The sequence below is a fragment of the Ostrinia nubilalis genome, chromosome 26 (genome assembly GCF_963855985.1).
Source record: "Ostrinia nubilalis chromosome 26, ilOstNubi1.1, whole genome shotgun sequence".
NCBI classification, from domain to species: domain Eukaryota; kingdom Metazoa; phylum Arthropoda; class Insecta; order Lepidoptera; family Crambidae; genus Ostrinia; species Ostrinia nubilalis.
In genome coordinates, this window is record NC_087113.1 from 3,734,642 (window position 1) to 3,744,702 (window position 10,061).

Sequence of the window (10,061 nt, forward strand, 5' to 3'; positions counted from 1 at the left end):
AAATAGAGTTGCTAGCCAGGCAGACTTAGATCAAACCCTACCACCAACCAAACCGAGCAGAAAATTTCACCTCCACTGGGAATCAAACCCGGGACCTCTGAAGCTTACCTCTTACCACTTGAAGACAGAGGCAGTTGTTACATTTTACTATTACCCTTGAAATACCTACTACAGTGAGAAGAAGAAGGAGGGATATTTGGTTTATGTTCATTAAAACTTACTTAAAATAACAATGTGTTCCGGAATTTGGAGGTAGGAAGCCATAGTTCCTTAGTAGTTGAAGTTCCCTTCCACCTTCAGCCTAATCATCAGTTTCCGCCAGGTGTGATGAAGGGAAAGAGCTTCCTCGTTGAGAATAAAAACATGTTCTGTCCAGTTACTGCTCTAAATCTGTTCTACGTAATGTAAACTTAGAGGATTCCCAATATTAATTCGCTCTAAGAAAGTCAAAAACATGTAACGGAAACTCCGACTTACCACTTTAGTGGACCGATTACAGGAAATAGTGGCCCATTAAGTACATGTTTTTTTGTATTAATATGAATTTTCAGGAAACGGCGCAGTTTTTAAAATGGTTTTGGACCTATGGAAGTTCTTTTTTTTACTTAAACTTTTAAGTTGAAAATTTGATAGTGTTCTGATAAAAGCATAATTTTAATGTTTCTAGCAAAACTTTTGTATCTTGAATCAAAGATAGGAAGGTGATTATTTTTTTCAAACATCTGCAATTAATAACAAATCTGTCGAAAAAAAGAAATCTAAAAAAATTCAACCCAAAAAAAAGATAAAAATGTTTAAAGCCTACTAGGTCATACAATTTTAAAATATCACACAATTAACTCTATCTCCTAAACTAAGCACAATCGTATTACATACATGGGGGTGATTTAGGTACATCTTGATGTAAGGAATCTAAATTTTTCTTTTAGACCTCACTGTTTTGGCCACCCTGTATTTTTCTATACTAATGATCGAAACTCATAATCATTCGAATAAATAACTATAACATTCATAAATGTGATGTATCCTAATATTTGTTTTCATAAATTTATTACTTATAAGTGTATTTATCGGTATCCTCTGTTTGGCCAAATTACTTTTCGCCAAATTTCACTTCGCAAACAACTTATCGCCAAAGTTTCATTTCCCAAATGAACTTTTAGCAACTGTACTTTTCGCAACTAATTCTTTTGGTCAAATTATCATTTGACAAAGTTTACTTGGCAAATGTTTATATAGAAAATGTTTTATTTTGCCAAATATTACATCCCAAATAATTTGTTTGGTCAAATTGACACTTCACATACTTACCCACCGTTACCCACAAATCAAAGCATAAGGCAGATGATCATGGTTTTCACAAGAATTTTATGTAAAACAAAGAGATTGCAGAAAATAGTATCCCATCAAAAACAATACTTGTCAAAAAAACCAAGTCTCGCAACTCAGTTGTTCTACGGTAAAAAGTTGTGAGATCCATGTAATACCAAGTCCAGGCCAGGAAATCTTTAACGTTTTACATAAATTATTGACTTGGCCATCGCACTAAATAATTTAATTTACACGTGTTTTCATGCGATGGCCAAGTCAATATATTTATGTAAAACGTTAAAGATTTCCTGGCCTGGACTTGGTATTACCACAGAATACATAATAGTAGCAACAGAAATTGCACTCCTTTGTGTAGGATCAGATGCCGACATTTTAACGGTAATAATAATAATGCAAAATATCCAACGCACATGGTGCATTCGAAATCGCACCTTACTACTACGCTCACAAGAGCGCATTTTTTGTGTGTTTAAAATTGATCTACGTCACCGCTCAAGCGTCAGGGTTGTATGAGCAAAGTAAAATAAATAAAAACTTAATTTTAAGAAGCATTTATTGTATTTACGATTAGAAAACTTTAATCTAGTGGAGTTTGTATAATCGTACCATCTCTAAAGTACCTATTAATAAACTTCAGTGTTGCGATAATTCGAAATTAAACAAACAGTTTTAAAAGGTGTAGTGTCGGAAAATAGACACGGTGAAGTAAAGTTAATGTTTTTATTAGCTAAAATAATTTTTTTGCTATATAGTTTTTTGTCATAAGTATTTCAAAATAATTTATTATTTAAAAAGTGTAGTTTTTTATTATTATTTAAATCACTACAGTTAATTATTATTCCTAAATATTTCAATTTTTCATTAAAGAAGAATAACAGTGCTGTTGGAACAATAAACCTTGATTGCGACGATGATCGACCGAGCGTGTATAGAAAGAAATACGCGTGTGCAAACAGGCGCGTGGCGGCCCGGACTGATTTGCAACTTGAAGTTGTCGCGCGCTGTAGGTAATTATCTCGGCCGGCATAGGCGAGTGACGGAGGCCTGGTATTACATGGATCTCACAACTTTTTACCGTAGAACAACTGAGTTGCGAGACTTGGTTTTTTTGACAAGTATTGTTTTTGATGGGATCTCATTTCTTTTTGTATTTTGTAGACAGCAGTTATGTATCTAGAAAACTGGACCGAAATTGAAAAATTTTACTCGACTTGGCGGTTGCACTACCGTGCCCCCAAATCTCATTTCTTTTTGTATTTTGTAGACAGCAGTTATGTATCTAGAAAACTGGACCGAAATTGAAAAATTTCACTCGACTTGGCGGTTGCACTACCGTGCCCCCAAATATTTTAGTTTTACCTTGATTCATACACCAAACACTACTTATATTCCAAATTTGAAGCTTCTAGGTCTGCTAGAAGTGCCTTAGAATTTTGATGATCGGTGAGTCAGTCAGTGAATCAGTGAGTCAGTGAGTGACAAAATTAAGTAACTTTGACCCGTTATAATTCTTAAACTACTGGTTCAAATTGAATGAAATTTTAAATATACCGTGTCTTTACAATGCCTGCATAGCTAATGAAAATTCAGCCTTCTAGTTTTATCCACAACGAAGTTACAGGCGGTCGAAAATGGCCTGAATTGCTTCGAGAAAAGGATGGTACGGCCGTGCCGCTTTTTTGCTCGACTTGGTGGGGGCACTGCCGTGCCCCCAGATGGTTGCAGAAAGTAGGTATCGCAGAAAATAGTAGGTTAGGTTAGGTTAGAACAGTGACCCTTAACGCGCGATGGCGAGCGAAGCGTGCCGCGGCAGCGGCCGCCGAAGCGCTAGAATCACCTCTATTGTTTAATGAATCATTTGGAAATTTCGATAAAAAGAATGAAATATGAAAATTAATTTAGAACAAATTTTATATTATCTACCCACTAAACAAAATAATAACCACAAGCTAATTTGTAGTCCATTCTATGCGACAATCAAATTATTTTGTAAATAGTTTATCGTGAAATATTTTTGCCAAATGAAAGATTTGGCAAAACATACTTATATGACTTTTTTAAAGATACGAGTATGTCTGTTATAAAGTAAATTATTCTGAACAACAACATTATGAGTTTAAGTATGCTCTTAGTAACAACATTATTAATTAAAACAATATGATCAATGAATGTTATGAAGAAAAAAGATCTGAAAATAAAAAATATGTATTTTAAATGGTTCTTGGCAGTAACAGTATTGATAAAAAAATTATGATTACTAACTGTTATGAGCTCCGTTGGTAGTAATAAAAATGTATGAATAAAAAAAGTATGAAAAATAAAATTATGAAGAGAGATTATTATGAACACAAATCGGTAGTAAGACAAAGAATAGGATTTAGAATTTTATGTGAGCCAATATAGAACCTTACTTATTATACTCGTATTAGATTAGATTTCTCAATGTTCACCACTGGGTGGACATTGTTAACACAGCTGTTAGTTACATAAATGTAATATCGATGACAATGTGTAGGTATAGTGATTGCTTGTGCGTGCGCGTTTCCCCCCAGTGTATTGCTGCCAATGGGAATAACATAAAAATTGTGGAATTTGTGACTTTTTTTTAGCTCTGGCTGTCTGGACAAATCTTCAAATGGCTCACATTTAACTAGGTCAATAGGGCACTTTATGTGACGGCCAAACAACCTTAAAATTGTTTTTTCCAATCTAGATTTTCGTAAATTGATACACCTAAGAATTTGAGGTCTGTTATTTCGTTTATATTTTTTATGTTTAGGCTTACGTTTGGATCGAATCTCTTTTGTTTACGCTTGTTAAATTGTATGAATTTTAATGTATTAATATTAATTTTAAGATTATTTGCATGAAGCTATTTAGGTAAGTAGTTATTATTGTCAATCGTACCCACAGATATGGATTAGAGTAGATACAGCAAGATTGGGGTGCGATGGTGAGGGACCTCCCCGTGGTGCATCCCGGGCAACGTCCGCGTGCTCTGTCACGCGGGCGGCTGACTCCTCACCGGCGCGGCAGGTCGCGTCAACTCGGCGGGCCTGTCGGGCAACCCGTAACCCCCCAACGGAGGGGGGCCGGGGGCCCCGGCTACGGAAGTCGGGGTCAAGACAAGGAAAAGTCTATAAAACCCCTAATCCCAAGGTCTGGCGGGGGCCGAGGGGACGAATGGCTAGAGGGTATCTAGTTGCTACCCCGTCGTGGAGCGAGGGTGGGGCAGCTGCGCCCGTAAGCAGAGTATATGACATGGACACAAATAAAACTAAACTACCCCAGGGAGGTACCGGCAAAGCTGGAGAATCCTCTGCCGCTACGGCGGTCACGGCCCACGTATCTGGGGGGGCCGAAAAGTGTTCTGTGTCGACATCGGCGATTACGCCTTGTAAGGTCACACTGACCGAGTTCGATAGTCGGCTGCGAAACATGTATGCAGCCAAACCCAAACAAGAACCTGTCGCCAAAAGGACGGTTGAGGCCGCCGCGGGACCATCCTGCAGTGTGACTCCTGTCCCAGTAGGCTTGACACCAACCCGGATTGACATCAACCCGGACTCGATTAAAACCGCAAAAGTAGTGGTTGAGACTGCGTCGGCTCTGTCCGATGATCTGACTCCCATTACCCGTAGCCGATCATCACGGCTTGACAGAGACAACTCCGTCACTCGAGCAGGAGCCAAGCGGCGGCTCGAAGAACCGGAGGAGTCGCAATACTCGGACATAGAAACTGATCACTCTGCAAGGGTGGATCGTTACATACAGAGATGCTTCGAAGCCGACACGGACGACTCATGCATGTCGACCGAGTCGGCCCCATCGTTTATGAGCGAGAGAAGCCGTCTGTCATCACGAGGCAGTAAAAAGCCGCGAGGAGGCGGGAGACCCCCAGTAACAGGGGAGTTTATAGGCCTTAAAGAAAGAATGGCCGAAGCCAGATTGCTTGCTAAAGAGCAAAAGGAGGAAACTGAGGAGCTGACCTTGCGGCTCACTAATAAAATGAAAACAGCGCGCCTTCGCGCGCAGGATCATGCCAACGTACTTACCACAGACGAACTTGTGCAAACAGTGCGCACTAGTGCTCAGGCGGTATTTAACTGTGCGGGCAAGTGCAAAAACTTGAGAGGTACGGAGCAGGGCGCGTTTAAAGAAGCCGCTCTCACAATAGAAGCGGCAATTAATGTGCTCGCCGACCGACCTCCTGACGAAGAAATTCACAGGTTGAATGTGGCAAACTCGCTCCTTAAAAAGGAGATTGAGGAGCTTCGTCAGGAGGTTAACAACCTGAAGAATGAACGCAGCAAAGCTACCTCCGCCAACAGCATTGCTCCCCCTCGCGCCTGTACTACCCAGGTAGAGGAAATGGAGAGAGATCTCATGGTCCGGATGGGGACCATGATGGATGCCAAATTGAAGGGCATAGAGGATCGTCTCCTTCCGGAGAAACGCCTCCGCCCCTCTCTCGCGTCCGACAAAGTAAAGGGACCGGCACCAGCCGAAGTATCCTCACCCCCTGCTGCGACAACATCCATTGGCCGTGCCACACGGACTAAAAGAGTTGCGCCTGCCACTCTAGCGGAGGCAGTGGCGGCTCCCTGTGCGAGAACTACTCGTTCCAATAAGGTGTGTTCCGACCCCAAGACGGCGCCTACACTGTCCCCTGCTGCTGAGCCCTCCTCGGCAGCCGTGGCTCCTGCGTCATCTGCATCTGGGGGCCGCGCTCGAAGAAAACGGGGCAATGTTTCATCTGCCCCCGCGTCTTACCCAGTGGCTCCCCGCCCCTTGCCACCGCCGCCAGCGTCCATGGATGCCGGCTGGTCTGAGGTGGTGAAGCGGGGCAAGAAGAAGAAGAAGGGCAAAACTAAGGCCCTCCCAGCTAAGCCGCAACCGGCCAAAAATCAGAGAACCGGCCCTGGCCGCACCAAGGGTAATGCGCGGAGGGTGCGCGTCCCACGGACAGCGGCCATAGCCATCACTATGACTCCGGAGGCCGCCCGATGTGATCCACCTCGCGACTTTGTCTGGTTCATGCACATGGCCAGACAGCAGGTGGATCTAGCCGAATTAGGCATAATGGACGGCCTTCGGTTTAAACCGAGCCAGTCAGCCACAAAACTCTTGGTTTTATCCAGCTCAGATGCAGAGGAAAAGGCAGACAAACTGGCAGCCGCTCTGCGAGCAGTTCCAGTTTTCGGAGAGGACACGGTAACCATTAGGCGACCGATTAAGTCCGAGGACCTCCGTCTCACGGGTCTTGATGACTCCACCGGGGCAATGGAGGTCTCGGCAGCTATCGCGAGTAAGGCGAACTGCCCACTGGAGGCTATATCAGTGGGTAAAATCAGTCAAGCCAGAGACACCCGCAGTGTCATAGTGCGGGTACCCGCTCAAGCAGCGAAGGAGCTGGCTAAGAGCCGGCTACTGATAGGGTGGGCTTCGGTGCAGATAACCCTGCTTAAACCGAGGCCGTCTAGGTGTGTCGCCTGCTGGGGCACTGGCCATACGGCCTTCAAGTGCACGGCTGGAATTGACCGCAGTGGATTCTGCTTCCGCTGCGGAGAAGAGGGCCATAAGGCCAAGGTGTGCTCAGCCAAGAACCCCCGCTGCCTTTTATGCGTAGCGGCTGGGAAGGCGCCGGAGCACATTCTGGGGGCAAAAAACTGCGCCCAGCCGCCGCAAAAGCCTAAGTCGGTGCCACAGAATGGCACGGCGGCTAACCTTATGGAGGTGGACACGGGGGTGTCCGCCTCCTAACGATGAGGCCCGAAGTGCGCGCGGAGTCCCCGCGCGCTTTGGAGAGAGGGCGTCCTATTCAGACGCCTTATGGGAGAGGCTGCGGCTGTAGCGTGGGGGCACGCACCCGAACAATTTGTTTGACTCGCGGTGTGCCCCACTAAGCGCGACCAGAGGGACCCGACTGGTTTTTAGTGGGTAGGCCCTGCTCTTCTAGCAGGGAGAGCCCCACATAACCCATTGGCCCCCCCGAGCCATTGGGTATGCAACTCAATGCATTTTCCAGTCGAAAAAAAAAAAAAAAAAAAAAAAAAAAAAAAAAAAAAAAAAAAAAAAAAAAGATACAGCAAGATTAATCTAAGCCTAACAATAATCTTAACGATTAAGAATCGGAATAGGATTCCGAGTAAAACATATGGTGGGTTGTTGGCAAATAACCCCCATAAACCCAACCAGTGAAGGTCAAGTTTTTCCCGGGAGAAAGGTAAACTGTTATTGGACCCGCAAAGAAATTAAAAGAACATAATTGGAGGCATTTGAAAAGTAGGTAATACCACAGAATAATAATAAGTACGTAATACCAGGCCTGTTCATCTCCGCGAGTTTTATTAATAATCTAAGACAGCAAGTTGATCGTCAAAGCGTGCCATTCCGATATGTCCAAATGGACATACATGGTCGAGTGATGTTCATGTAATCCGATTACAACAATCGGTTACGATGATTTTACGAGGACAGTAGTACTACTGTTCGTACGAACGCGGTAGAAAGAAGAAATTATTTACGGATTGAGAATTGTAATACAAGCACAAGTAACAAATAATTAATTAGAATAAAGTAGCAGTAGAAGAAGTATAAAGTAGCATTGTTTTTAATATTTATCCTGCGATGTACTCTTAAGAGTTAAAACCATGGTCCCTGTATGTGGTGCACTCATACCGATCCCGACGAACTCATAACAATAAGACACACACTGATCCATGTATTCATGCACTTGACAAATTTATGTCTTGAAACGCTGGTAGGGTAAAAAAAATAACGAGATTTGACGATTTGTAAGAATTAATTTATTTTAAAAAGGTAAATAAAGATGTTTTTGGTTTTGTATTTAACAAATTATCAGTTTTATCGGAATTAATTAATTTTCGAATCGAGTCACACGATATCATTCGATGACTTAGCAAATGCAGTACGATGATACGATTACTTTTACGTTGCGGCAATCACTAAAATTCGCTAAAATGACACTAATGACGTTTAAAAAGTGGCACGCTCGGCTTCACAGATATGGATTAGAGTAGATACAGCAAGTTGCTCGTCAAAGCGTGCCATTCCGATATGTCCAAATGGACATACATGGTCGAGTGATGTACACGTTGTTAATTGTAAGCCGATTACAACAATCGGTAACGATGATTTTACGAGGACAGTAGTACGAACACGGTAAAATGAATAAATTATTAACGGATTGAGAATTGTAGTTAACAACACAAGTAACAAATAATTAATTAGAATAAAGTAGCAGTAGAAGAAGTATAAAGTAGGATTGTTTTTAATACATATCCTGCGATGTACTATTAAGAGTAATGTATGTGGTGCACTCATACCGATCCCAAGGAACCGTACTTACTCATAAGATTATGACACACACAGATCCGTGTATTTATACACCAGACAAGTTTTTGTATTGAATCACTGGTAGGGTGAAAAAAATAATGAGATTTGACGATTTGTAAGAATTAATTTATTTAAAAAGAAAAATAAAGATGTTTTTGGTTTTGTATCGGGCCCCCGGGAAACCCCTAGTGCCAGACTTTTTCAAATAGACAGAGTAGAGGCATCTGCCTAAGGAAGTTCTATAATTTTGCCATTACCTTTTTTATAAATGACGGCGGAAGAACAATTTTATTCAAACCTTTTGATTTGTTTTGATTATTTTATAGGGCTTGTCTAAAGCACAATACTATTCATTGCACTTATAATATAATTATGAAGAAAAATCTTTTGTGTTTCATTTTACTTCCAACGTTTTTTACCAAATTGAATTTTGTCGTTTAGAAAAATCTTCAAAACTAGGTAACCTGACTTAGCTTTATGAAACAAAACGTATTGGCAAAAATACGCATTTTTACATTTATTAAAAATAAAAAGTTTGAGTGAATAGTCTTTATTTTATGAAACTAGGCCAGGTACTTACTAGGATATTTAAAAGTATGGAATTAAGTATGAATTACTAGTAGAACTATTTATCATAATGGAAAAACGATCATTACTTCCATAAACATAAGGCACAACAAAAATAAATAATGTAGAATAACGTCTACCGCTACAAAATTATTTTAATCCACAGTCAGACTAGCTATAAATTTAATAAAATTACAGTTTTATCGGAATTAATTAATTTTCGAATCGAGTCATACGATATCATTCGATGACTTTGCGAATGCAGTACGATGATTACGATTACTTTTACGTTGCGGCAATCACTAAAATTCGCTAAAATGACACTAATGACGTTTAAAAAGTGGCACGCTCGGCTTCACAGATATAGATAGATGCAGCATGTGAAAAAAATTGTATGAAGCCGAGCGTGCCACTTTTTAAACGTCATTAGTGTCATTTTAGCGAATTTTAGTGATTGCCGCAACGTAAAAATAATCGTATCATCGTACTGCATTCGCAATGTCATCGAAAGATATCGTGTGACTCGATTCGACAGTTAATTAATTCCGATAAAACTGATAATTTGTTAAATACAAAACCAAAAACATCTTTATTTACCTTTTTAAAATAAATTTAATTCTTACAAATCGTCAAATCTCGTTATTTTTTTACCCTACCAGAGTTTCAAGACATAAATTTGTCAAGTGTATGAATACATGGATCAGTGTGTGTCTTATTGTTATGAGTAAGTACGGTTCCTTGGGATCGGTATGAGTGCACCACATACAGGGACCATGGTTTTAACTCTTAAGAGTCTCCCACCC